The following is a 26,911-nucleotide window of genomic DNA, read 5'->3' on the forward strand; positions in this document are numbered from 1 at the left end:
AACCAAAGTCTCATTCTCCCTTTAGAGTCTTTTTAACTTTAGGATTCTGTGATTTAGACATAAATAATAAATATGGTTTAGTAGAGGGTAATAAACACTCATTGACTTACTGCCAACTTTACTCTAGGTCCTCGTTTCTTTGATTCTCTTAGGGAATAACTACCTCTTTGGGAATGAATTTCCCCATGTGGATTTGAATTAATTCCCTCAGGCCACAGAACTGTAATCTGGAAGAGTTCATTTAGCAAATGGCACCCAGCTTTTCTCACCCTGGTTTGCCAAAGACAGTGTGAGGCTTTGTTTGAACACAGGCAACGGTTCTGGACAGCAGATGTTTGCAAATACCATTTGTTTAATTGCTTAGGCACTTGATAATATATTTTTCTCCTAAGCTGTGGGAAACACATCCTTTATCAGCTTTAAAACAGAGTGCAACTTTGGAGGGCCATTCTGTCTGTCTTTTTTCCTTGTGCATTGGTCCAGACAGATTGAGTGAACAAAAAGAAGAGAAAGGGGAAGCTGTTGGCAGTTAACCTCAACTTTGCCTCTTACGCCAGAGGCAGTGATACAGAAATGAGTACCCTTTCCCATCCCACTCCCCACCCCCTGAAATAAATAAACCCAACCACCAAAAAGACACTCGCATTGCAACTCACAAGCTGAAAAGACAGTCAAGGAAAAGAAGGCTCACATGGCAGCAGCTCTCCCCAGCAGCCCATCTCACTGCATCTGCAGTTAGCCAGTGTCCCAGGGATCTGGCATCGCATTATGGCTGCCATCAGCTCTAATGGGATGCATACGTGGGTGCAGTTAGAATGCTAGGCATGGCCTTTCATTCTGTGTGCAGTGATTCAGGCTCTTACCCAGGCTGTAGAAGCTTCAACAGTAGCACCTTCGAGGACACGGGTGTGCGGTCATGGGTGTGGGTTTCAGATGTAGTGCTGGTCTTGGGTGAGGTGCATGGTAGGAAATGAGCCTCTCCAGAGCCTTCTTCCATGATGCCTTGTAGCCACAGACTCTTCTTGCCCTGGAGTCAGCGTGCCAAGCCTTAGCTCCATCTCTGTTCCCAGAGATGCCTCCCAAACTACATACAGCTGGACCTCACTTGGAGAGTTTGATTAAGTCTGTCTTGATCTGGACCCGAGCATCTGCTTCCATGTATCACTTCCTAGGTGACTCAGATATATAGCTAGGGTTGAGAATCCTTACCTTAGTGCTTTCTCAACTGGGGCACTAAATACATCATTTGTATGTACAGTTACAAGTAAATTCTCTAGAGCCAAGATCCTTAATCCTAGCTCTGGCACTGGTTAGCTGTGTGATGTTGCACAGCTACCCTTTCTGTGCCTTATTTTCATAATCTCTGACATGGGAATGATAATTGTACTCACCACATGTGGTGGCTTGAGGATCAGATAAATTAGCACAGGCAAAACCCTTAGAATACAGTCCCTCAATAAGTTGTTGTATGCGTGAACTTATTTAGAAGGGAAAAAAATGGCGGTATATTTGCTTTGAGGCTTGTTTTGTTTGAGTCTAGTAGGAAAACAGGAAATTGCTTTGTTCTACAGCTGCCTAACCATTACAGTATCTGAGCACAGAGAGAGCCACGGCGCTGTAGGGCTACTTTGCGGTGCCAGATTTTCCTTTTAGTTCTTGCTATAATTTTTGTCTCTCTTGAAAACTTTTTCGGAGAATCCAGTTTTAATAAAGAGTTAATTATATATTTTAAATCTCTGAAGGGATTTACTTCTGGCTGCTTCAGGAGTCAGTCTGTTAGCCAGATAAGGTACTAATCCCCTGTGAAAGATACACATATTCTGGGCACATACTCGGTATTTTTTTTGGTAAGTTTTAAAGATTTTTATTTATTTATTTGAGAACACAGAGTGAGCGAGCATGAGTGGGGGGGAGGGGCGGAGGCTAAGGGAGATGCTGACTCCCTGCTGAGCATGGAACTCCACATGGGGCTTGATCCCAGGCCCCCAAGATCATGACCTGAGCCTAAGTCAGATGCCTCACCGACTGAGCAAGCCACCCAGGTACCCCACATACTCAGTATTTTTAAGTTCAGTTAACTTCAACAAATATTTGGTAAGTTTATACTGGGTGTGAGGCACTTTTGTGAAAAGGAGGAAATAGGAGAAAGGAATCTGACATTTATGAAGCAGCTGCTTTATGCCAAAAACTGTACTAAGAACTTTATAATCGCCTTATCTGCTATCTGTGGTTGCTACAGTTAGCCATATTTTATAGCTAAGGAAACGGAGACTTCACAGAATTCATTGTCTTAGGATTTGAGAAAATCCAAGGCTCTACCATTTACTCCTTTGCCAAACCACCCCAGAAGGTTCAAAGATGAAGGTGGGTCATACCTTATTTCTACAGCAAGTTATTGTTTATAATGACACGCCCACCTCCATTGTTCACAGGGACTTAGATCCTGGAGCTGCCAGCTCTCATGTATTCCTTGTTACTTTCACAGAGCTGAGAATGTCCTGTGTTTGGGGCACTTGATGCTAAGGGGTGCTTTTGTCTTACCTCACAGGATTGTTGCAACAACCCCATGAGGGAATTTATAGCAATCATAATGATGGACAGTATATAGTGGGAACTTACCATTCAGGTCAGCCTGCCTCCGAAGCCCAAGGTCTTAATCATTGTTACACTCTCTCATATGCATTTTATGAATGAGGATAGCAAGGCTCAAAAGAGGTATATAACAGCTAGACTGAGAATCAAGCCTCTCTCTTCTGATGACATGTTTCTGATTAGTAAAGAGGACTAAACGGTATACAAACAACTATACTATGAGGGAGAATACAAAAGGAAATAGGATAATGACAGGTATGTAGTCTGGTGGGGTAAGGAGAGGCTTGTGAAGGAAGTGGATGGAGTCTAATAAGATGAATAAGATTTCTAGAACAGAAATAACCAGGAAGGATATCTGAGATGAAAGCAAGAAAATGCGTAAAATTATGAAACATGGAACATCCAGGAAACAACAGATATGCTGGTGTAAATTCAGCCCAGGATGGGGTACATGTAAAGGCTGCTGGAAGACTGGGTTAGAAAGCTATGTGTGCTTGAATGCAAGAAGGGTGTGCTCTTACATTGTTGGAGAATGGGGAGCCATTGAATGTTCTGGAGCATGGAATGTGTCATGATCAAAGCACAATGGGAAGAGTGTTGTGTTGGAGAATACTGAGACCAGGAAGAGGCCATTATAATAGTTCTTAGTATAGAAGGAGGATCTGACCCAGTACCAGAAGTGTGGGAAGGGAGAATTCAAGAAAACATCACCATGGAGAGTTGGCAGAACCTCTTGACCATCCAAATGCTGGGGCCACAGAGAGGAAGGCAGCAAATACAGATCCATGTTGGCGTCTAGGTCCATAAAAGAATTGTGTTGCCATACTTGAAAACAGGGAATTAAGAAAGAAGAGCTAATTGTGGGGGGGGGGGGGGAGAAAATGATCTCAGTTGGAAATAGGGCAACTTTGAAGTCCAGGCAGGTTATTAAAGTTGAAATACATCCAACTTGTGTGGAAAGTGATGAAACCTAATACTTAGTTGAAGGTGATCGCAGGTTAGGTCATGGAGGGAGCAGGCACAAAAGGAGAATCAAGGCATAACCTTTGGAAATTCCTACATTTAGAAGGCAGACGGGTGCTGAGCAGCTCTTAAAGGAAGTAAGGAAGTAAGCAGAAAGGCAGAGGGAGAACCAAGAAAGTACCAAGACATGGAAATCAAAGAAGGTGTCTAGAAAAGAAGAAATGACTAACAGTAGGGAAATGGGACAATCAAGGAAGCTGAAATCAGAGAAAAGATCCTAAGAGCAAGTTTGATTCCAGAGTGTGGTGAGTTAGGAGGGGTTAAGAACTGAGTGTTCTGCATCAGGCAGAATGCATGGCCGCTAACTCCCCCAAGAAGTTTACCCACGAAAGTCAAGAGACAAGTTCCACTCACTCCTATTTTAGAATGTCACGTGGTATAATGCACACAAGTCAAGGAGGGGTGGTGGGTAATGACTTTTTATATATGAATCCACATTTTTAGGGTATTTGTAGACAAATTTTTAAGTGTTGGGAACCAACATGAGAGACACTTCCAAGGCAGTTATTCTAAAGAGGATGGGTAAAAAAAAAAAATCTGGTATCACAGCGTGGAAATGAACTTGCAACTTAAGAAGAGATCACAACTTTGGCTTTTACACAACATTCCACTAATAATTAGAGAGAAAACTACAGCCTCCGGGAGAAAAAAAAATTTTTTCAAATCATTTCCAAACCCAGACACTGAGTTTCTGAAAACAACTAGTAATGCACCTGGCTACACATGTTCCTTATCTTGTAGATAAACAAGTCAGCTTCCTCAGAGAGACACGGAATGCAGCGTTCTCTTAGTAAATGCTCCATTTCAAAGCATGCATCTCATGTCTCCCAGCAGATTACAACAAAAGGACAACATTCTTTTGTTTTCCCTTATTGTTTTTTTGCAAGTTCTTCTCTGCATGTTACAGCGATGGTCAGATTAAAATGGGCCCTTTTAAAAACAGTCAATATTGGAGTATTTGAAGTGGATACACAGACTTCCAGTTCATAAGCTGTATGGATGTAATAACTATTACACTCTGAAATAAAACCAGGTTACACAGAGAAGAGACTATGATTCCAGATTGTCCATGCTTACCTCTAACCTCGAAGGACAGACAGACAGACGCACGTACACACACACAAGCTGAAATAGTACAACTAATGAATCATTCCCAGTTTTCTAATTAAGGTACCAAGACCTACTCTTCTTGGGGGAAATGGAAGTCTTGTTTTAAAAATAATTTTGGCACATGGCTGCCTTTAGATGGGTTTGTCTCTCTTTCTGTACATAACTAAGAAGCAGGAAACCAATAAAAACTCATTGCTTACTTCCCCTCTCCTTCAGACCCTTACAAGTCATGAGAACCCATTTGCCCTATTCTTAAATGTTCCTTCTATTTAGAAAATTTTAGAATTGAAACTGTCACTTCATTAATTTTAGTGTTATTTTTAATAAAACTGCATTATAGAAGACCCCCCAAAAGAAAGGGGGGTCTGTATTCTAAGACCACAATCTTTATTTTGATGTATGTCCAGCAGTCTTTTTTGCTATGCATATTTATTACATAATTTTACTACAATGCAGTTTTGCATTTTCTTTGTGTAATTTTACATCTGAAGCAACTATGCCCTTGCTCCATCGAAGGGACTAACATAAAGATGTCCTACCTTGTCAAGTAAAGCTACCAGGAGATTGGTATTTACCAACTCAGCTCTCTTGAGAAAGAAACACTAGTCGGTTAGACCTTAATCTGGCTGTATGCTGTTTGCATTTCTTTTAATTCCCTAAAAACAAAGAGACCACATCACCGTCCAGAAGACCTACTTGCCTCTCCTTTAACAATGTGACGGTTCTTTCACTTTTGGGGGAGTAGAAAAGCGCCATGATTATTTAGCAATGGCTGCCTCAGAGGGTGGGGAAGAAGTTAAAGAACCCACACCCGGTGTTTGCCATCCCTTCAGAGAAAAGAGTCATTCAAAGCCTACTATATGCCACAGACTCTGCCTCCACCATACGATCTATTCCCCACTAGGGAATATAGCCACTAGGAAACAGACACCATTTTCTTATGTGGGCAGAACAGGGAGGCAAAAGTGAGATGTTCCCCGGAAATCGGTAATCAGGGAAATTAAATTACCTCAGAGGGTGAGGCTGTGGAAGCAACACAAAATGAAAGGCAAGGAAGGAACTTGAAATTTTCTGCTGAAGAAACTTGTCAGACTGGCTCCCAGGAGAGCAAGATGGTTGTTTGCTGGTAACCATATCTAGTGATGAAGCATATTTTAAAGAAAGATTGCCCATCAGAAGCGGATTTGATTAATAATGGAAGCTTAGCTCCGTGGGTGTCACTGAGCCACATATAGGCTGTACCCTTCCAAGCAGGACCATTCAGTAATATTCAGCAAATATTTATTGAGTGTCTCCTATGGGCCATGCGTTATATGTCCAGATGCTGGACATGCGAAGATAGCTAAGACACAGTACTTGCCCTCAAGAAGCTCATGGCCGATTGGAGGTAACAGACATATAAACAGGTAATTAAAACAAGTGCCCAAGAGTAGAGATTTGCTTTTGTGTTTGAAAGTCTGGAGGAAAAGCATGCACCCCATCTAGGAGGAAATGCTGAGGGTTCCTGGGGAAGAGGGTATCAGAGAAGCGTCTTACGGCAGCTTCTCAAACTATCCATAGAAAAGGGCTCATTTCTTTTTCTCTTTTTAATTTCCAATTTGCTAGGCAAATACAATAAAAATGGATGACTAGACCAGTAAAATTAAAAAGTACAAGCAGCATTTTGTTATTAGAGTACACTGATAGATAATTACTCTAGCATATTTACTATAAAAGTTTCTAAATGCTTACTCTTAATTTCCAGCCTTCCCTCACTGCACTGGTTAAAACAATGAAACAGTTCAGAGCCTGGCACAGATCCCTAGACCACACTTCGAGTGGCTTCGGGTCTAAGTAGGCATCAGCCACCAGCTGGGAGGGGCCTGGGCGGTGGGGAGCACAGCCTAAGCAAGGACAGGACCACAAGGCTACTGGATCACAGGGCGGGGTTGGGGGCTGGTGACATGGAAGCACTGGGCAAATTCTCTGGGCCTCTCAAGTGGACCCAAGTGACTCTTCCTTACCCCTGGCCTGTGGGGGCTCTGCTTGCAAACTCCCTCCAGCCCTGTCTCTGGGTCTCTTTCTTTCTCTCAGATATGATTTTCTCCTTCAGGCTGTGCATTCTCCTCATCGCCTTCCAAACCTGGAATGACGACTTTTCTTGGGACCAAGGGACAAAAAGAGAGAGGGGGAAGGCGTGATGGGGGAACTGCTCCATTTTCCTTCTTCTTGGCTTTGGTCCGAGAACATTTTGAATTCTTACTCAACATTCCAGAGCTTACAAAGCAAGTAGGATTTTATGTAGAAATGGAACTGATGCATTAGAATTTGTTCAATTCCAATTCCAGAGTTAAAGGACTCAGGGGTCAGTCTCACATTTTAATTTCCTGAACCTAAGACCTGGAAAGGGAATGGAATTTTTTTTAAAAGGTAAATGAACTTAAAAAAAAACAAAAACAAAAACAAAAACTTTGTAACATGTCACTTTTTCATTGCCCCAGCATCACCCATGCTCATTATGAAATTTTGTCATAGCCTCAATTAGAGTAATGTCTAACTCAGAACTTTGGAATTGGCTTCAGAGAAGCTTCTGGGTGTGGTCTGATAAACTGGCTTTCCTAGTTTCAGAAGGCTGTTTATTTGAATGATAAAGTGAATACAACTGCCATTAAACTCAGTTATAAACAAAGTGAATGATGCTTGTGTTGAACTCTCCAGGGGCTCAATGCAATGAATGGATGCGCCAAAGAAATCATGAGGGAAAATCTACAGATTCAACTCTGTTTTTTTCTTTTTTCATTTTTTCAGTTATTTGTTTTTTTATTATGTTCAGTTAGCCGCTATATAGTACATCATAAGTTTCTGATGGAGCGTTCAGTGATTCATTAGTTACGTACAACACCCAGTGCTCGTCCCCACACATGCCCTCATCACTACCCATCACCTGTCAGTCAGTTTTTAAAAATGAAAACTTTGAATTATACTAAAAATTTCAAAGCCAAAAGTGAAACCGAAAGCCAATGGGAAAAATATTTATAACTACATTGACAAAGGACTAGTATCTATGTTCTATAAAATAAACATGCTATCTATGTTATATAAATCACTTACAGGGGCGCCTGGGTGGCTCAGTGGGTTAAGCCTCTGCCTTCGGCTCAGGTCATGATCCCAGGGGCCTGGGATCGAGTCCCGCATTGGGCTCTCTGCTCAGCAGGGAGCCTGCTTCTCCTCATCTCTCTCTCTGTCTGTCTCTCTGCCTATTTGTGATCTCTCTCTCTGTCAAATAAATAAATAAAATCTTAAAAAAAAAAAAATCACTTACATACATTAATGAGAAAAACACCAAGGATACGATAGATAAATGAATAGAGGGTATGAGAACCCAGAACTGACATTAGATAAAAATAGGAATTTTAAGGTTAAAATGTTTTTAAAGGTTAATAAAGTTAAATGAGAAAAAAATTCTGATCTCTACTGATGCTTCTGACCAGCACCCCGTTGGACTGCTCTGAACAGCCTGAACATTTGAGGGAGTTAGAAGCCACTGGGCAGTTCTAGACCCTGTAGTTTGTGCCTGTGTGACCGTCTATGGCAAATAGATTGCCTATCTGTAGGAAACCATTTTTCAAAATGAAAAATACACACTATATGTACGTGATACCATCGTAGCATTGATTGGAAAACCAACATATCCAATAACGAGAATGAGCTTTAAATAATGGCGTATTGACAGGATGAAAGTATAACCCCCCTACAAATAATTACGAAGATCACAATTCACCAGCTTACTACTCTCATCAGATAAAATAATTTGTGGCTTAAAATATCACAGAATAAGTGATAGAAAAATAAATTTTTATTGTGCTATGGTTAAATGACATTTAAATGGGTATGCCTAAGAATGACAACTGGAAGAAAAGAGAAGGCTGAAAGAAGTGTTGTTTCGCTGTTTAGATTCCCTTCCTTCCTTCCTTTCTCTCCCAACCCCCCCTTGCTTCTCTCACGTGCTAAATAATGTGTTGGTGACTTCTCAAATGCGGGCTTCCATTTGTCCTGATTTCTACACTTAATTCTTTTACAACTGGGTATGTTTTTACAGGTCAAGCTACATCGTTTTTAGGAAGGAGGCTAATTATAAATTGGTAAAAATTGAAAAATTGAAAAAATAAATAAAATGGTAAGTAAAAGAAGAAAAGTTTGCCTTCTGAGTTGGCTGTCATTTCCTGTCCACTCCCCACCCCTCACGCGTGGGACCATCCTCTCAGTGCCTAAGAGAAACCTAAAACCTAAACCCTAAACCTAAAGTAAACTTTTCATTAAACAGGATACTGTTAAATGTGGTTAAAGGCATGAATGTGTTCTCATCACTGTGTTTATCCATGAATATTTCAATAAACTAGTCCTATAAACACAATCGTGTGAAACTATGTAAAGCAGAGCCATGACTTGCTTGCGAGAGGGAAGTTGTAAAGAAGAGAGGACGTTTAAGTGGGTTTTGTTTACTTAAAAAATAGTAAGTTTTTATTCTAACAACACAGTGCATGCATACAGTTTAATATGTCTAGTAGTTGTGGGGCGCCTGGGGGGCGCAATCTGTTGAGCTTCTGACTCTTGGCTTTAGCTCAGGTAGTGATCTCAGAGTCATCAGATCGAGGCCCCTGTTGGACTCTGTGCTCAGTACAAATTCTGCTTAAGACTCTCTCTCTCTCTCTCTCTCTCTCTCTCTGCCCCTCCTCACCGTGTATGACCTCTCTCCCTCTCGCTACAAATATATATATATATATATATATATATATATATATATATATATATATATATATATATATATGTCTAGTAGGGTGCCTGGATGGCTCAGTCAGTTAAGGGTCTGCCTTCAGCTCGGGTCATGAACCCAGGGTGGTCCCGGGATCAAGTCCCATATTAGGCTCCATGCTCAACAGGGAGCCTGCTTCTCCCTCTGCCTTTCTCTGTCTCTTGTGAATAAATAAATAAAAATCTTTTAAAAATATGTCTGGTACAACTATCATATGATCTCCCTGGTATGAAGAAGTGGAGATGCAATGTGGGGGTTTGGGAGTAGGAAAAGAAAAAATGAAGGAAGATGGGATTGGGAGGGAGATAAACCATAAAAGACTCATTCTCAAAAAACAGACTGAGGGTTGCTGGGAGGAGGGGTGACGGGAGAGAGGGGTGAGGATATGGACATTGGGGAGGGTATGTGCTATGATGAGTGCTGTGAAATGTGTAAACCTGGCGATTCACAGACCTGTACCCCTGGGGATAAAAATACGTTATATGTTTATTTAAAAAATAAATAAATTTAATTTAAAAAAAAAGAAAGAAAGATTCTATAAAACAAAACAAAAATATATGTCTGGTAGTTTTACAAAGTTTTTCATGAAATCAGACGAGCCCTGAGTCCCACTCCTAAGAGACAATGATTTCTAGCACTCTTCAGTTTTAGTTCTGCTATCAATATATTTCTAAATAATACACTGATGATGATATTTCTTAATTTTGTCCAAGGTAAGTGCTGTGTGCTGACTTAGGTCTATGGAAACATGGAATTGGCTTTCTTATCACGTGACCTCCACGGTCCGCCTCCCATCTCATTGGTTGGATGCCAGTTTTGTTGCTGTCTGTCATAGTAGAGACTTTGTTCAGAGGTCTCTGGGCCATGGCAGATGGTTCCTGTATAAAGTTGCCTGGAACAATCTGTATGGACGGGCAGGGCTGTGGCTGGAGGCTTCCCTTTGGGGAAATCAGGCAGGTATCTTGTCATCTTCTGGGCAGCTCACAAATGTCAGTATTTTTATGATGTCTCTTTTGCGTTGGCTGATTTCCCTAAAGAGCCGTCCTCCAGTCTCTTGCATGGGATGCATAAATCTGGTTGCCAGCTTTCTCAAAGCCAAGTTGGGCAAGCTGTGGGGAGTCCCTCCTTCTAGCTTGGGAGTCTCACCTTCTAGTGTGTAGACTTTCCCTTAACCCTTGGCACCCTGGTCATAATCTGCTTGGTCTTTCTAACCCCAGAGTTCCTTAGGCTCAGCCTCTCTAGAATTTAAGCTCAGGCCTTCTGGCTGGAGAGAGTATTTACCTGGCTGTGTGGGGAGGGTAAGTAGATCCAGGGGTCAGCAACTTCTTGTACATTTGATGAATACTGTTTTTAGCCTCTTCCACCCTGCCTTCCATGACATCCAACCCCCTGTTTCCTGCGTCCTCTGGGTTCTGCAATGAGATACATTGTGTTGCTTGGCTCCCCCACCCTGCAGACACTCAACCATTTCTGGTCTACTAAGTTGGGCACTGCATATTTGCTTTCTACATTCCAGAGTTTTGTTGAAATACTTTATCACCTGTCTCCCATCCAAGTACTAACCAGGCCCGACCCTGCTTAGCTTCCGAGATCAGACGAGATCGGGCGCGTTCAGGGTGGTATCACCTGTCAATGTCTCTATTCTTTGTCCTTGTGGACATCTTTATGTCCACGTTTATGCATCTTTATTTTAAAAATTCTTTTTATAAAAAGATTTAGTGGGGCGCCTGGGTGGCTCAGTGGGTTAAAGCCTCTGCTGTCAGCTCAGGTCATGGTCCCAGGGTCCTGGGATCGAGCCCCGCATCGGGCTGTCTGCTCCGCGGAGAGCCTGCTTCCTCCTCTCTCTCTTTCTACCTGCCTCTCTGCCTACTTGTGATCTCTGTCTGTCAAATAAATAAAATCTTAAAAAAAAAAAAAGATTTAGTTATTTTAGTGGGGGTAGAGGGAGAGGGAGAGAGAGAATCTCAAGCAGACTCCCCACTGAGCATGGAGCCCTATATGGGGCTCAATCTCATGATCCCGAGGTCATGACCTGAGCTAAAATCAAGAGTCAGACACTTAGTCGACTGAGCCACCCAGGCGCCCCATATTAAAAAAATCCTTTTTATATCCTTTTACTAAGTTATCATGAGGGAGTAGGAAGATTGCATCTTCAATTGGTCCCTTTTAACTTGGAGACAAAAGTTACACTTTAAAGGACGATTTAGGGGTGAAGACACAGGGGAATGAAAAAGGCCTTTTAGGTCAAGGAAAGCAAGGCCAGAAACATGGATTCTGAAAGGGTATGGCATCCTATTTGGGAAATGGGGATCCCAGTTGGCTGGAGCGTAGGGTGAACTGGATGGCGGTGCTCAAGGCAGGTAAACGAGGTCCCTATGGTAGACTGGTTGCAAAAATGGCCCAAATTATTTTTCTCCCTCAATGCACAGTCCTTGCAATGTGACCTTGCAGCTTCTTCCATTAAAGGGGAAAGTCTAGGCCCCAACCCCAGAATCTGGGTAGGCCTTATGGAGACTTTGGTCAACAGAATGTGGCAGCAGTGATGATGTATAGTTCACCCTAGGCCAAAAGGGACCTTCTGTCTTCCACTCACCATCCTGGAATGTGCCCAGGTGCTCTGAGGACGAATTCAGTTATACTGTAGGAGGATGAGAGTCATGTCACCCACCTCACTTCACCCCAGCCAGCCCCCAAAGCAGCCGCCCAACTGACTTCCAACAAAGTGCATGGACAAGGGAGCCCAGCTGAGACCAGAAAGAGCACCCTACTGAGACATGTCTAAGGGTCCAACAACTTAGTTGTTCAGAATTCTGAGGGAGATACGGTTGTTTTCAGTGATGATGTTTTGGGTTGGTTTGTGACTCAACTAGAGCTAACTGATATGCCCAAGCAGAAATTTGAAGAGGCATCATGAGGCCAAGGAGAAACTACTGGTTAGAATTACAGGATCAGATTCTAGTTCTTCCTGTGCTACTAACTAGCTCTGCATCCTTGGGCCAGTCACTTCACCTTAACCCCACCATCTAATTAAAGACACTAGAAGGAAGACCACAGAAGTGGTTGTCAAGCTTCTTTGCAAAGTAAGCCCCCCAGGAGCTTGTCAAAAATAGACATTTTGTGGGGTGCCTGGGTGGCTCAGTGGGTTAAGCCTCTGCCTTCGGCTCAGGTCATGATCTCGGGTCCTGGGATCGAGCCCCGCACCAGGCTCTCTGCTCAGCGGGGAGCCTGCTTCCCACCCCCGTCTCTGCCTGCCTCTCTGCCTACTTGAGATCTCTCTCTGTGTCAAATAAATAAATAAAATCTTTTTTAAAAAATAGTCATTTTGTCCCCAATCTTGTAAGGTGGAAAAAAACTCTAATTGTATTCAGTTCCCTGGTGATTCGGAGGCAGCCAGGCCAGCAGACAACTCACACACCACTGTACCATGTGATCGTCAGGATGTCCTCCAGGCTCAAAATGCGTGAGCTTCCCTCCCTTCAGTGGGCTTTGCTGTGGCTTTAGATGCTTCTCCACCAAGCTGTGTACGTTCCTTCCACCCATGGGGTGGGGGCTCTCCGTCTGTGCGCCCTCCCTCCAGCCCACTCAACTTGCATTGCCTCAGGCGGCTGTTTACAGCTCCCTGTCTCACCCCCTCAGCAGCCATCCAGTTCAGAGCTCCCCAAGAACTCTATTTTTCAAGAAAACGGTCATTCTACCGGGGCTGTCTTTATCCCTTAGTCTTTTTTTTTTTTTTTTTTAAAGATTTTATTTAGTTATTTGACAGGCAGAGATCACAAGTAGGCAGAGAGGCAGGCAGAGAGAGAAGAGGAAGCGGGCTCCCCACGGAGCAGAGAGCCCGATGTGGGGCTCGATCCTGGAACACTGGGATCACGACCTGAGCCAAAGGCAGAGGCTTAACCCACAGAGCCACCCAAGCGCCCCTTTATCCCTTAGTCTTAAAAGGGGAACCCATTCAGCATTCTCAGGCCCTTCAAATCACTGGTTCCACAGCCCTTTGGATTCTCTGATAGACAATGACAGATTTCTAGTGTTCTTTGACTGGTTTCCAGTTTTCAGGGACTGGTGGCTCACGCCATGTCATACCTTGTTCCATCAGCTGTTGTCTTAGGCTCTGTGAATCCATGTATTAAAAAGACCTCAATCTCCTGCCCCTTGACATCACTTGTTTCCCATCTGGAATGCTCTTCCCACAGGCCCACGTCTCCCAAACTAGGGTGTCTCCTGGGTAACCGTTTACCATGGATACCAGTGGTTCTAGCTCTCAAATCGAGTAACAAGCCTTGGTCTAAGCCTTCCTGTCATTTATTCTCGAATCACATTTTGCATGTACGGCTGGGGGAGGGGAGAGGAGAAGGAAGACTCTCCATAAACGACATCCGTATTGTGTACTCCGCTCCCATCCCAGAAAAAAATAAAATAAAATAAATGATCTCAGGACATCAGACAAAAGCTGTAAGGCAGATGGCAAAACCAGAGTTGTTCCCAGCCTTAGGACAGCGGGTGGGGTTTGCAAGAGGCAGGCCTCCTGGGAGTTCAGGGAGAAGAGACACCCTTTGTCATCCTGGGTGCCCCTACAGTCTGACCTCATTTGGTCCTATATGCTCCCTTATTTCTAGATTCCCCTCTGCACCAGGAGTCAGCTCCTCTAGGGTACAATGATTAGCAAAGCTGAACAATTTGCAGATAGGTTCCACATCCTGTTTAGGATTTAAAAACTAGTGGGAGTCGATAGTGTTAATTGAACTCTTTTTGTTGGGATACTAAGGCGATTTATTCAATAATTCGATGTGCACTCAAGGGCTTACAGCCACTCACCGTGTACTCAGCCAGCAGAGCTAAAACACATAACTTGTTAATTCATTTCTTTGAAATACAATGTTGTAGCCATAAACTTGGCTTTTTTTCATACTTTAAACTAAACAACTCCGTTTCTTCATTGTTTGGCCCATGAGTTGAGGTTCCGTCTCACTCACGAATCTTTGGATAGATCTTTGTGAGCACTCTGAGGACGAGCCAGCCTTGTTTAGGATAGGATGGTCCCTTTCGTGGTCTTTTACATTCATCTTGGGATAGCGTCCAGATTCCGTGTCTCTCATCCTATCACAAGCTCAGTGGTGGTAGGGTCCATGGGTCTCAGGGTTCACGTGTTGAACCGCATGAGTGCTTCCCCATGTTGGGAAAACTGAGTTCTACATGGCTCTGGGCAGGGACTGGGCTGAGTGATCCAAGACGATTCTTACCTCCCTGCTTCTCTGGTTCCTTATTCTATAGAAAGGTGCAGCACAAATTGTCCCTAGAGCTCTTTCAGCGCTGACACCGTGAAAACATTTGTGATCACGATTTCAGTCTGCAGTAGCTGGCGAGGAGAGTAGACTCTGAGTAACCATTCAGGGTTCCGGACTGACTGATGGCGTTGGGGTTGGTGTCGGGTTCCCTTCCCCTCTGATCAGTCCCGGGTACCATTTCTTGACTTCAGAGGGGAACATTGAGACCCTTTGTTTCTGACTCAAAAGAATCTCACATTGAATAACATTCATCGTTCCTACTCCAAATGCCAGCAGGAGCTTTGGAGTTCATTTTTCTCATCTGAGCCTCACCCTACAAGGACATTGGTTAGCATTTTTGTTTGACAGAAAAAAAAATCAGGTCTCGCTGCTCTAAGTCACCCATCCCAAGTCACGTGACTAGTGGTGGTGAAATTGGCTTCGAAATCGGGCTTTGCACTTTTCACCAAGGCCCATTACACCATAACTAAAATCCCAGCAAAATGAAGGGATCCAGCAATACACCTTTCTCAGACAAACACAGGGGTCTCTCTGTGCCAGGCTGGGTGCTGGGAACATACTGTGACCCAGGCATGAGGGGTTTGGGGCCAAGGGCAGTAGTAGGATGGATCTGTGCCATGTGAATGAGTCACCTCAAGTTAGGAGTTCAGCCTTTAGGACCATAAATGCATTCTTCACTGGATTTTCTCTTCCATCTTAGTTTCTCCTTTATCCAATACCAAAAGAAAATTAGCTCAGGATGGCGCTGTTCCTCTGAATGTGTTCTCCAAGGCAGCATGGTCCAAGGGAAATAAAATGCGAGCCACATGTATGACTTAAAATTTTCCAGTAGTCGCATATTTAAAAAAAGTAAAAAGAGGAAAAGAGGCAGGTAAAATCAATGATACGTTTTATTTAAACCAGTATATCCAAAATGTTATCCTTTCCGTATGCAGTCAATATAAAGCTTATTGAGACATTTTACATTCTTTTCTGTGAAATAGGGGGTATCTTTTAACTTTTCCCAGCAGACCTCGGACTGGTCACTTTTCCAGTCCTCAGTGGGCACCTTGGGCTGCTGGCCGCCGTGTTGGACAGTGTGCTCCACTGGGTCTGCCTCAGAGAACAGACTCGTAAGGCCGCAGAGAGGGGCTCTCACCACCTGTCCCTCTCTGTTGGGAGGAGTCCTGGACTCCTGCTCTGATGATGCTCTGGAGGGAAGCTGCACCATCCCGCCTGCTGCCCGTTGATCAGCCGCAGGGAGCCCGCGGCCCCCCTCGGGGTCCAGCCCCCAGCAGGCCTCCTTTCCTTATGGTGAAACATGACCACTCCCTGAGCCTGGCCAGCAGGTGCCCCCCAAAGCAAGCCCCCATTTGCAGCCCTCATGAATTGCTCTTTCTTTTCCACAGCACACAGAAACCATTTCCCTGCCTCCTCTTACCCCCGTGGAAGTACCACATTGCCCGGCGGAGGGAGCGGCACAAGGCTCCCTTTGTCTCTCGGCTTGGAGCTCTGCAATGTACCTGCTTTGGATAAAAGCCTTACCCTGAAAAGCCACATTTTTGTCTCTTTTCTTCCTTTCCCATTTTTACAGAACCAACAATCAAACCTTCACTTTCGCCATTTAACCTTGCAAAATACGAGCAGGTTTCGACTTTGGCAGAGGGTCTGAGAGCTCCCCAGCTCCCTGCCCCGGGTTTGGCTTTCTGAGAGGAGAACTAGCTAGGAGCCAGGAATCGGTTCTGAAAGCTCCAGAAATCCATTTCTGATGCCTCGTGATCATTTGGGGACCCTCTGTTATCCTTTATTTCTTACTAAAATCTTTTCCCAACCTCAGGGCGGCAGTGTCCTTTAAAGAAACAGGTTTTGATAACACTGTGCAGTTGTGTAATTCAAGGAAAAATCAGGAAGCTGGGGCGTAAGGCGAGAGACATAAATGCCATCCTTGAGGATGAGAGTTGCCAAGGTCTGTGCACTAGAAAGTGCTGCCACCAAATCCCCTGCCCGGAACCTGCTCCCTAGAAGAGGCGGAGAATATGGGCTCTCGGGTCATCACCATCGGTAACTTGTTTTCTTATTTTAAATCCAGAAACCCTGCATCTGTTGCACAGCAGGCCAGCTGGAAACCGCCTCCAACAATCGTCTGACATTGTCCTAGGTACACCTCACAAAACAACAACACTGAGGACAAGGCAGCCCTGTGGAGAGCATGGACCCCGCTGGGCCATTCAGAGGCCTCGTACAGGATCTCTGGACACAGGATACTTTTAATGTAGGCACCTGGAACTTTTACTTTTGGGAGAGAGCCTTGGTGTTATTGAAACCACTTTTCCTTTGGAGGAAATCGTGTTTTTTACTCCTTTTCTTCTCCCCCTTTCCATTTGATTGACTCCAGACTCAGCCCTCTCTAGGACTTGGCCACAGAGAAACTGCGGTTCCATTCTGTGACAATGGACTGAGCGGCTGTGTCTTGTCACCCGTAGGACTAAGTAGGAGAGAGGCCGAGAGGCCCAGGAGAGGCTCTACCCTTATAGCACCAACCAGCACCGAAGGGGAAACTTTTATTTGCACTCTGTAATCGTCATTGCCCTCAGAATCTCTAGATCAGGGGCTGGCAACCCATGGCCTGATGGATAAGTGTGGCCATTTATCTGTTTGGTTTTTAATAAGATTGTGGCTAAATATACTCAACATAAAATCTACCATCTCATCCATTTCTTTGTTTTCTTTTCTTTTGAGAAAGAGTGATAGAGTGAGAGAGAGAGGAGAGAGAGAGAATAAGAAAGAGAGAGAGAGAATCATAAACAGGTTCCACACCCAGCAGGGAGCCCAATGTGGGCTCGGTCTCACAACCCTGAGATCACTACCTGAGCTGAAATCGAGTTGGATGCTTAATTGACTGAGCCACCCAGCACCCCCATCTTGCCCATTTCTAAGTGTACAGTTCAGCAATGTTAAGTACCTTCTCAGTGTTGTGCAACCTGTCTCCAGAAACCCTTTTATCTTGTAGAACTGACGCTCTCTGCCTCCTGAACAACTCCCCATTTCCCTCCCCCTGGTTCCTGGCAACCACCATGCTACTTTCTTTCTTTCTCTTTTAAAGGTTTTGTGTATTTATTTGACACAGAGAGAGAGATCACAAGGAGGCAAAGAGGCAGGCAGAGAGAGAGGGAGATGAAGCACGCTTCCCGAAGAGCAGGGAGCCCGATACGAGGCTCCATCCCAGGACCCTGAGATCATGACCTGAGCCGAAGGCAGAGGCTTAACCCACCGAGCCACCCAGGCGCCCTTACTCTGGGTACCTAATATAAGTGGAATCATACAGCATTTGTCTTTTTGTGACTAGCCTATTTCACTTAGCATAATGTCCTCAAAGGTGCAACCATGTTGTAACATGCTCTGAATATGGGTGTTCAAGTATTTCTTTAAGACTCTGTGTTCTGTTCTTTCAGGTATAGTCCCAGAAGTGGGATTGCCAGATCATATGTTAATTCTATGTGTAATTTTCTGAGGAACTGCCATACTGTTTTCCAACCGGCTATACCTTTTACAACCGCACTAATGGTGAGGCTACGGTTTCTCCACATTTTTGCCAACAACATATTTTCTGTATTTTTGATGGAAGCCGTCCTGTTGAGAGTGAGGTGGTATCTCATTGTGGTCTTGGTTTTCATTTCCCTAATGATTAGTGATACTGAATATTCATGTGCTTATTGGCCATTTGTATATCTTTTTTTTTTTTTTTTTTGGTAGTAGTTTCTATTCAAGTCCCTTGCCCATTTTTTAATCAAGTTGTGCCAGTAGCCTGGTTTTGGAAATGAAGCTTTATTGGAACTCGCCCCTTCATTTGCATTTTGTCTGTGGCTGTTTTCTGAGCTACCACCACAGGGACCATATGGCTCACAAAGTCTAAAATATTTACTCTCTGGTTCTTTACAGAACAACGTTGCCAACCCCAGCTTTAGAGAATTGACAATTGACTATGTAGGTGTCCTTCACGTTGCTGCAAGTGAATAGACGGTGCCCATCACAGCTCACAAAGAATCCCACAGATGAGGACTTTCAATATGTGGGGTCACATAAGCATTAAAGAGGAAAATAAGACTGAGATTTTTGTTCCTCAGCAACTCCTAGTCTTATAGGCCTTGGCAGTGGCTTGAAGCTTTTTAACTCTCCTCACATACCCTTACCTTAAAACCTTCACTCACTTTTCAGAAATGACCTCGCCCCCTACTTCACAAGAGGAGGAATAATGCAGCAGAGGGTTGGGGTTCTTCAAGCTCATTCCCTACCAAATTAAACTGTTCCTGTCCTTGGTTTCTGTCTCAGAGGGACTACTCTCTCCACCTGGGCTCACAGTCTCTCTCCATCCTACTTTCTCTGGAAGGTCCATCGGGTGTCCTCTCTCCTTATATGCTTAGTCTTCCTATTTCCCAATTCACCCCCTATGCTTTCAAACAATGCTTGCTGCCCTGAATGAATCTATCGTCTACCTCTCTGTCTACCTGTCCTCCATCCACCTCTCTGTGCTCGATCTATCATCTGTCAATCATCTCTCCAGCCTGTCTTTCCTTCAAGTTACCACTCTCTATTAGAACTTTGGTTTTTGGTAGAAAATGACAAAGCCACCTGAATTTAAGCAAACAGAGGGTTGACTGAAGGACCCCGGGGTGGCTCAGAGAACTGAAGGGAAAGCCAAAAGGGCTGAGCAACCAGGCTTCAGGGACAGGCAGCTTGGGTGCCTGGAGGTCTAGAACTTGAGGATTCCCAGGGTTGTTCTGTAGGACTCCTTATGTCTCTGTTGCTTATCTCAGCTTTTTGTCTACATGGCTTCAATCACTCAGACTATATTTCTCCACCAAGTGGGAAACATGGCTCAGGATATCCCCCGGGAGTTTCTGTTTTCAACATTGAGAAACAACCAGTGTAGTTCCTGTTTAATAATCCCCAGAGAGGGGCTCCAGTTGGCTTTTCTTGAGGCATTTTCTTCTCTGCTTACCCCATATAAACCAGGAACTCCCAAATCTCTATCTTCTGTTTCTTTCTCCATCCTGACCTCCTGATTGGCATTTACAAGTTCTTCCTCTAGATGTCCCTTTGACATTTCAGATGTGTACAGAAACAGATGCACCATTTTTTTTTTTTTTTTCCCTGCCTGGCCTTCCCTCTAGAGACTTGCCTCTCCTTTCGAAGATCCATTTTAGTTAATGGTACAACCATCCCCAGTCTTCACTTCGCCCTCTTCATTTCCCATAGAGGCAAGAGAGGTCTGCCTCGTACATCCATTTTCTCTCAATGCCCATGTTCTCTTGTTTGGTTCTGAAAGTCTTCATTGCTTGTTAGGACTATTGCAAGAGCTTGCAAATCGGCCTCCCTGTTTTTAAACTTTTCCTACTCCTTATGGGGTTACCTTTTATTATGTGTGTGTATAAATAAAAATGTACATAATTTAATTATATAGTTAATATATATTTAATCATAATATGTATAACCTATATAATATGTAAATCTTATTATATATTTATAATTAGTTTTTCCAGAATATGACTTGAACCTGCTACTCCTTTGCTTAAAAACTTGCACCTTTTTCTTGCTTTCTGAAACCCTGCACAATGGGCTCAACTAAAATTCATCCCACTTTGCAGCCCTTGATTCAAAAACTTCAAACTGAACAACATTGTCTTCCTACCTTTAAATATATTTAATGTTTATTTATATTAAATTTATATATGTGCATAGTTTTGATAGTGAAAAAGTCCTGCTTTACAAGATTTATTGTGAAAAACTGTAACCTCTGCCTGTACTTCTTCCCAGAGCAGCCATTTTCAGATCTTCTTCTGTTTCTTTTGAGTGGCCTCCATATTTCTAAATAACATGATTGTCTGTTTTGATTTTCCAGATTTAATATTCTTACATTTATTTCTGCCCTCTCCTGCCTCCCCAACTCACACATACACACTTTCCCTTCCACATCCTCCCACTACAGTTATATCATACTCTTGATAGATACATATATAGACTTTACATTAACATAACTATGTGACTATTTCTCACAGCTGAGATATGTTATATATTGTAACTACATTTACTTTTTTTTTTTTTAAGATTTTATTTATTTGTCAGAGAGAGAGAGAGTGAGAGAGAGCTCACACACGAGCAGGCAGAGGCAGAGAGAGAAGCAGGCTCCCCGCGGAGCAAGGAGCCGGATGTGGGACTCAATCCCAGGACCCTGGGATCATGACCTGAGCAGAAGGCAGCCGCCCAACCAACTGAGCCACACAGGCATCCCTACGTTTACTTTTTGAACAACTTTCTATTTTCCCTGGAGTTAGTAATTGCCATGCTTTTTAAATTGTTTACTTTTCTATATACCAATCAGTGATCACACCTAAGCTCATTGTTAGAAGTTAAAAATATTCTCAATATAGTCACACACGTCAATAATCTATTTATTTATATTTTTGGACTTAATCTTCCGGAGCCCCTCTGTCTCCTTATCTGATTTTTCAATTTGGGGGAATAGAAATGGGGTTAGGGGAAAACACTGAGAAATAAAATATATACATCACTCTGGCATTTGGAAGGGAGAGAAAACACTTTTCAGCAAATGTAATCCCCATTTACTTTAGTTTTAAAAAAATCATCAGTTTATTTCCTATGTCACAGTATTGCATGTCCCCTTGGGCTGTTTGTGTTGAGGTTTGCTCTCTGGTTTACTTACATGCAGCCTCCTCCACCAATATATGATGGGATGGTAACAATGTTAGTGATGATGACAGTGTTTCTACAGAAGATGGTGACCAAACATCTCCAAATGATCTCTGTTTCATCTTGCAAAGGAAAGAGAGCAGTCACAGAACAGGAACAATCAGCAGTGGTGGTTTCTTCCCAATGGAGCTACAGATGATTCTCAGAGGAGTCACATAGCTCTTCACAGGAACACAGATGCACATATAAAGTGTCTATTGGAACAGCCTACATTTCTCCAGTGTTTACAGTTTGCCAGGTGCTGTGCCTGCATTTTCTCACTTAGTACACACAGCATCCCTATGAGTTTGAATGGTTAGGACTCCCATTTGACAGAGGAGTGGATGCTGCCCAAAGTCAAGCAACTAGTATTTGTGGGACTTGGGAGTTGAGCCCAAGTCTGACACTACAGCCCTACTCCTGCATCTGTGCCTCACTGCTCTCCATCTTATAGTATGTATGTATGTATGTATGGCGGGGGGTGGGGGTGGGGTGGTACCAACCAATGGAGTGACAAATATTTGAAGTGAATACCAAAGGTATGTGGAAGAACAGTGTGCCAACTACACTGTGAGATTTGGACTACTGGGATCTTTTTATGTTCATCTTGATGTCCTCAGGATTGCCCTGGGTATATTTGCTGAATTTCATTGAATAGAACACATAATTTCCACAAATATGACAACATATGTTCTCTCTATGAAAAAGAAAGAAAGAACACATGTTTTTAGCAATACCTACAATGTTCTGCAAAATCAGAGCTAGCTTTTTGCTTGGTCTCACCTTTAGACTTAGCATGATGTGTTCCTGGTTATTAAACCTTGTCATTCCCTTACCCCCCATGTCTTTCACATCTGTGTGCTTTGTTAACATTGTTCCATTGCCACGAAGCCCCTCTCTCCCCATTTTTCCCTAGCAAACACCTATTCACTCTTAGGATAGTTTAAATATCACCTCCTTGAGGGACACCTTCCATGGCTTTTGCAGGGAATTCTTTCTCCATGTTTTACAAGGATGCAATTTACCTTGCCCCCAACATAGCTTGTCCTCAAGCTCTCTATACCAGTATTTAACACAGTGCTTGGCTTTCTGATGGCATTTAGTAAAAGCTCATCGAATGAATATACAAATGTTGAACAGGTAAATATTCTGATGTAAATTCTCTCTCTCAAATTCTCCAGAGCCACTTTTCCTGGATAAGAAATTTTCCAGAACTCTTCCTTCCATATTTTGCTTTATCCTATCTTCATTTTTTTGTTATTTATTTAAAATACTGTAAAATGGAAAGTGGCTAACCCTTAATTTCTAACTGACTATTTTTATTATACCCAACTGAGTGCAAATATTCCACTCCACGACTTTGTTATTTTTCAATGTTCAACATACATATTACTCATAAAAATGTGACTTCCTGCTTTCTTTCCAGTGTAACGCATGAGGGTTCCATAAAATTTACTGGAGAAAATGAAATGTAGAGCAGACAGGAGATTTTATCTATTCACGTGGCTCCCCACTGTCGACTCATATCATGTAATTCCACTTAGCACTTCTGGGCCCATTTCCTTCAAAGTACTTTCCAAGCATTACCTAAGTGATGTTGTATAGGCGAGTGGATGGGCCGCCAGGAACTCAAGCCGTAAATGCACGACTGTTAAACACAGTTCTGAGGAAATTAGATTTTAGACTTGGAAAGAAATATGGTCCTGACGCTAACACCCTGTCTCCATTCAAATGACCAAACCTCCACCTCCCTTCTGACATGTCCTGTATGAAGACAAGGGGGCTATTATATTAAATGGAAGGGTGACTGAGCAGTGGTGTTCCAAAGATATGAAAAGCTATAATCGCCCAAGAGCAGCCACATTAAAAAACGTGGTTCGGTTTTTTTTTTTTCCAAGATTGTTGAAAAAAGAACTGCCGTCACTTCATAGTCAAGACATCGTATACCACACCTGGAAAAGCCAGTATCAGTTCAAGAACAACCATGATTTTAATGGAAGACTCGGAATTACTATTTTGTGAGTGCCTACTACGTGCCAGGCATTTTGCATAGTGCATCGTTAATCCTTTTCCTAAAACTTAAAACAAAGTTGCGATTCTGCAAAATTGAAGGATTTTTCCCAGTCCAGTCTCTAGGATCCCTTTGAACTTCAATCTAGGATTCTCCTACGTCAAAAGGACACGCTTTAGAAAATGCCACCAAGTAGAGAAAAAGACCTGGGGTAAAATACTGTGCTCACAGAATGAAGTTTTCCAGAATTAGTTTTTCAAAACATGGAAATTTCTGGAAGGTTCAAACTAATATGGTTATGACCAGCAGGGAGTGGGACTACAGGGTATTGGGTGAGGGGTAGCTTTCAGTTATTAGTTTATGGACTTCTGTATCACTTGCAATTTCTTTTTAACAATAGGCAAGTGGTGATTTGGGAATTTCAAAATATTATAATGGGAAAAATGTATATATGTTTTTGGTTGTTGTTGTTTGCTTTTTTGTTTTTATTTTCTTTTTTTATAATCCAGGCCCTGTTTTCACATGTTGCTTCTCTGCCCAGTCCAGTGTCATTATAAATCTGAGGAGTAATTCTTCAGTTCTTCCGCAGTCAGGAACATGCTCTCTCTAGTTCATCCCTAGCATCTAGCAGCCACCCAGGGTCTAGTGAGAGCTCTGTCATTATTGGTTGAATGAGTGAGTTCTGTTTCCCTTTCCATGAGCATTATGATTGGTTAAAAAATACTAGTTTTCTTGAGACCGACATGGTGTTTCAATGCCTGTGTTTGCATTAGTGTTTAACATAGTGCTGGAAACAAATGATCTAGGCTACTGAGAAAAGAAAACCAGGCAACTGGATGTGTAAATGATGTGCGTGTGCTGAGCTAAGGTCAACAACACTGGATCAGGCTGTGGAGTAATGACTACACACATATCACAAGACCCTTCCTGGTATTGCCAGTCCACACTCTAAGCACATGTCCATTGCTGTCAGGACCATGTGACATAGACTATTGGTAGACCAGTGATTTTGTGTCCCATTAATAATGTTAATTTGATTTTCATGGGGTTTGCCTTATAGTGATATAAAAGCCATGTGCAATATTTAGTCTTGTTTGTGTCTATATTTAAGTAATGTTATAATAAAAATAATTTAAGTTCAACCTTGAGGGTCTGTCAATTTTTTTTAAAGGAATTACATTGAAGAAATACAAGTTCAAATTGTTATTGAAATTATTAAACCAGATAAAACCAAGGATGGAGTCCTATAACATATTCCTTGAACTATTAATCCACAGTTGGGGTATATTTGGTTCATCAAGCAAAAATACGTGTAATAACTATTACCCCCACCCTGGCCAATGACCTTATCCGCAGGACAGAATCACAGAATCATCTACTGTTTATCGAAATCAAGACAAATGATGGTTTGGGCCACCTCCTCACCTATGGGGCTAGTGACCCTGTTAGTTGTTCATGGAACAGATATTTACCACGAGCCTGCTGGGAACCAGACCCTGATCTGGTAGCTTAGGATCTTAGTGCCTGGGGCAGACAATTGGCACAGCCATTCCAGACTCCTCCTCAGACCTCCACCTGGTGGGGCTCTACTGTTGACACTGTTTTCTCAACTGCATGCATTTTTTGTCATTATCCATCAGTTGTCACACCTAGGAAACCAGAAGCAAGCCAAATGCAGTTCCTGCCCATTTTGACTTAAACTCTACTACACTAAGTTCCCACTGTGTTCTCCGGACCTCACTTCTTAGGTCAAGTGAGATGTCAAGCATTATTCTGCTCACCTGGCTTTTTCTCCCTGCTCAGATTCTTTCTCCGCTGGGCCCAGGGGACTGGTGATTTTGCTTGAATTTACTTATGTAATTAATATGACTTCTATTACCCCCTCTTCTGCCAGTTCAGTAGATCAGCCTTCTGAGTAGCCCTGACCCCAGCATAAGATACCTGATGCATGTAGATAAGTGAAAATGTGTTGTAAAAATGATACTGAGTTGAAGGAGCAGGAAATAAAATTGTATATATATGCTGATTATAGCCATGTGAAATATATGCATACATTCTAAAAGAATTTGAGAAGACAATTATATTATTATGCATTATTAATAAATTATATTGAGTTCAGTGTTTATTACATTTTTTCCATTGAACTTGAGAATAATTAATATTAACAAATAAAAGTCACTGGATTTTAGGGTGCCTGCATGGCTCGGGTAAGTGTCTTACTCTTGATTTCATCTCAGGTCATGATCTCAGGGTTGTGAGATTGAGTCCCACGTCGGGCTCTGGGCATGGAACCTGCTTAATATTTTCTCTCCCTCTGCCCCTTCCTCCCTCTAAAAAAAAAAAAGAAAAAAAACCCAGTAACTGGATTTAGTCAACATGACGTTTTTTGTGAACATGTGATGGCTCCAAGTTTTCACAACTTTTTCTCAGTCCTCACAAGAAGATGAATGTTATCAGCCTCAAACTTACCACAGAGTCACCCTTAGTTACCTTTCTTTTCCCTTACAAAAAAAAAAAATGCCAGGGGAGGGCATGTGTTTTGCCCAGCGTTCTAGAACCTCTACTATTCTCCATGATTTCTCAAAAAGATGGGAAAAAAAAAAAAGGCTGATGGTGATTCTGAATTTCATACTCTCTACCTCCTTCCATATCCTTGAAATATTTGTTAGGGCTGGGCTCATTCTTTGGGCTTCCCCTTCTTCTTCATCATGTTTGTCCTGCCTTCTTTGGGAGTCGGTATTATCATCTAGAAAAGAAAAAGAGGGTTAGACAAGATTATCACTAATTTACTTTCCAGTTCAAAAATATTACATTAGGAGCAACTATGTATTGTACACAAATGTGAAAAGGTCTATCAGATGTAAATAAACTATAAAATAATTGAAGTTGGAATGATATATACATAAAAATTTAACTAGGAGAGGTATAATAGAGTGGTTATTTTTGTTATGTATAACCGACTTGACTTTGATTTTTTTTTTTTTTAAAGATTTTATTTAGTCATTTGAGGGAACAAGAGCAAGGAAGAGAGCGCACAAGAGCAGGGGGAAGGGGTAAGGGAGAGGGAGAAGCACACACTGCTGAGCAGGGAGCCTGAAGTAAGACTAGATCCCCAGGACCGACTGAGCCACCCAGGTACCCATGACTTTGATTTCTGAAACAAGGAACACTTTAAAATATATTTTAAAAAGTAAAAAACAGTGTTAATTTTATCTGTAGAATTTATTTCCAAGGTTCCTGTGTTCCACTAAGACACTAAATATTAGCTAGTTACAAAAGAACAGATCCTGTATGATTCCACTTACACGAGGTACCCAGAGTCCTTTGCTTCACTGAGAGAAAGAAGAAAGGGGAGGGGAAAGGGCAATGGAG

General features: G+C 42.6%; 1 long non-coding RNA gene across 2 annotated transcripts; it reads right to left on the reverse strand.

Annotated features, from left to right (window-relative positions):
• Nucleotides 1–340: 340 nt before the first annotated feature.
• On the reverse strand, nucleotides 341–13,716 carry LOC116570294. 2 transcript variants are annotated; one of them, XR_004277376.1, is made up of 4 exons: nucleotides 13,601–13,716; nucleotides 10,799–10,929; nucleotides 864–1,027; nucleotides 341–784 (listed from the first exon to the last, which is right to left on the reverse strand). It is a non-coding gene; the product is annotated as an uncharacterized LOC116570294 (long non-coding RNA). The 2 variants fall into 2 exon arrangements; XR_004277377.1 differs by lacking the exon at nucleotides 10,799–10,929.
• Between the last annotated feature and the right edge of the window lie 13,195 nt (nucleotides 13,717–26,911).

This window comes from Mustela erminea, chromosome 12 (assembly GCF_009829155.1).
Source record: "Mustela erminea isolate mMusErm1 chromosome 12, mMusErm1.Pri, whole genome shotgun sequence".
In the NCBI taxonomy this organism is placed as follows: domain Eukaryota; kingdom Metazoa; phylum Chordata; class Mammalia; order Carnivora; family Mustelidae; genus Mustela; species Mustela erminea.